Below are 2500 nucleotides of genomic sequence, written 5' to 3'. Positions count from 1 at the left end.
TCTTTTTTGAAAGTGCGATCTATTACTATTTTGTGTGTGTGTGTGTGTGTGTGTGTGTGTGTGTGTGTGTGTGTGTGTGTGTGTGTGTGTGTGTGTGTGTTTCACTAAAACTTGACTTTCATGCAGTCTGTCTCTGCTGGAGGACTTGAAAGGCACAAATAATAGCTTTTTCTTTTTTTTCTTTTTCTTTTTCTTTAAAGGAAAAAATTAATAATACTCCAATGCAGTGATTGATCAGGAATCGATCTCAGGTGTGCTTTGCTCCTCACTATTCGATGCAAATCCAGAATCCTTACTTTGAGACCGTATCGAGGGGGCACGTCATTTTATTTCTCATCTAATTTTGATCTGAATGTAAAGAAAGGTGTAAGTTGTGCTTGATCATCCATGTGCCGTTTGTACTCCCTGCGCTTTTCTTCCATCTTTGTCATCTTGCAGCTTTACTTGCCAGGAAGCACCATCTGCCTTGACACACTTATCCGAACTGTTGCTGTTAAAAAGAAAAAAAGAAAAAAAAAAAAGAAGGGGAAAACATTCCGTCTTTCAAATGGTGTGCATAATCGCATTTTGTATCGTTTTTGGTATCCACTTTCAAAAAATCAAAACAAAATAAAAATGTCAAAGCCCATGCCGCGTGTTTTATGTTTTTCACTGTGATTATTCCGAAAGCTCATGTGGGAATGGATTTTTGAGAAAGATGATTTTCTTGCAAACATGGGTACCCCCAAAGAGGTTTGTGGTTTTGGGTTCCTCGGGAAATCTCGGAGGTTTCACCTGCTGGAATGGGATCTCACTGAAAGCTGCCATTCTGGCGCAGTTCCAGCAGTCATGTATTTATCAACTGATCCCTTTAGGGTATATTTTGAGAGAGCAGGAATTTGTAGCAGTGCTCTCGCCAAGTACGTTCTCTGAATTGGTCGAATACGAGTATATACTGTATGGTCGTTGACCTTCACCTACTCGACAAGGATTTACAAGGAATTGAGGAACAGAAGGAGGCCATTCGGCCCATCATGCCTGTACCACACCAATACCTCCGTCGATAACGCTTCCCTTCGTGTGCAGCCTTTTGGCTGCTGCACTGGTACTCATTTCGTCGACTTTGGAAACATAACAGGCTGAGTCAACCCCCTGGTGTTAATTCAGTGGAAAACAGGGCTTGAACTCAAGACTAGGATCCCAAGCCACCACCCTAACCGCAAAGCCAACACCAGGCTATCGAGTAGTCCAACATCGCACCTCCTCCCTCTCCCAGTGTTAAAGCATCCCCGTTGAACCCCAGAGACATTGGACTTTTGCAAAACGTTTAATCTCATCTTGACAAAAGCCCTGAGGTTTCAAAATGTGAAACTAATTTTGGAGTCGATTGCAGCTTTCGTCAATGCTTGTATTGCAACGGTCTTTATGGTGCATTTTCAGATCGCAACTTGACTTTTTGGTGATTCATTCCATTCCATCCAAATAACATTCCATATCGTTGCCACCACTCATCTCAGAATGCAGTAAACTGCATGAGAGTGCCAATGAGAGGTGGGTATGCAGCCTTGCGTGACATCTGATTCAACCGGCGAGTGCGGGAACGCTCCCGCAACTCGCCACTTGGCAAGTGATGAAGCAGCTGGAGATCCACCACCGCATTCGCAGATTTCTCATAATTCCAGAAAACGCCAATCGTTTTCACATGGCAAACCGCTGAAATCAACGACTGCTTCAACAAAGTCAAAACATGAGGAAAGAATCTTTTTTTATTATTATTATTATTCTTCTTCATTTTTTGTGGTTTTGCTAAAAATCCAGATATTTAGTGTGATTCCCTTCAATTATCGGCCTCTCCGAGCTTGTCAAAAGCTTCCCACAACAATAATTCCATTCGAAATCGCAATTATATAAATGCCAATAATTCATTGGCTCATGTGTGGTTATTAGGAAGGTTGTCGAGCAATAAAATTAGGAGGTAACACACTTTTGAGCTGTTGGGTCTGGGTTTGATCCTTGACCTGAGTATGAGAGGTCAGATTGGTGCTTTGTTGGTGGGGCATTGCATCACAAGGTCCTGTTTGTCGACTGGACATTCAACTGGCTGTCCCATTTCACATTAGTTGATGGACCTCAAAGATCCCAGTTTGGCGGACGAAGATACTGAACTCCACGTGTTCTTTGTTTGTGTGCGGCACAAGGCTGCGGAGCAGCATCATTGGCTGAGGCCGTGACTGTGCCAAGAATGCAATGCCCTCTGCTGGTTTGGGCAGGAATTTGGAATTTGTTCATGGTGCCGGCGATAGCTCACCTACTTTTAACAAAGGACACCGTGGGGTCTTTAACTTCCACCTGCAAATGCTGGCAGATGGGGAACTCATTTAACGTCCATCAAAAAAACCCAATGTCAAACATGTCCTCAACCTTTTCTTAGACATGCATTTACCGATGGTCAAACTTGGCACACATACGATGAATGATGGATTACATCAGCACGTCGTTTGTTTTTTTTCGACATCAGATC

The 2500-nt window shown here is 43.1% G+C and overlaps 1 protein-coding gene across 1 annotated transcript in view; it reads left to right on the top strand.

Moving 5' to 3' along the window:
* LOC147014063 (protein FAM117B-like) overlaps positions 1 to 628 on the top strand; it is a 152177-nt gene extending 151549 nt beyond the window's left edge. Inside the window, exon 9 of the mRNA XM_085851670.1 lies at positions 1 to 628. This exon is cut by the window's left edge and continues 1605 nt beyond it. The gene's annotated coding sequence lies outside the window, so the exon portion shown is untranslated.
* The last annotated feature ends 1872 nt before the right edge of the window (positions 629 to 2500 follow it).

Source organism: Eptatretus burgeri, chromosome 13, assembly GCF_056783735.1.
Source record: "Eptatretus burgeri isolate ZD-2024b chromosome 13, Ebu_testis_v1, whole genome shotgun sequence".
Lineage (NCBI taxonomy): Eukaryota > Metazoa > Chordata > Myxini > Myxiniformes > Myxinidae > Eptatretus > Eptatretus burgeri.
The sequence above is the reverse complement of the archived record's forward strand: the minus strand, read 5'-3'. Positions and strand labels throughout refer to the sequence as shown.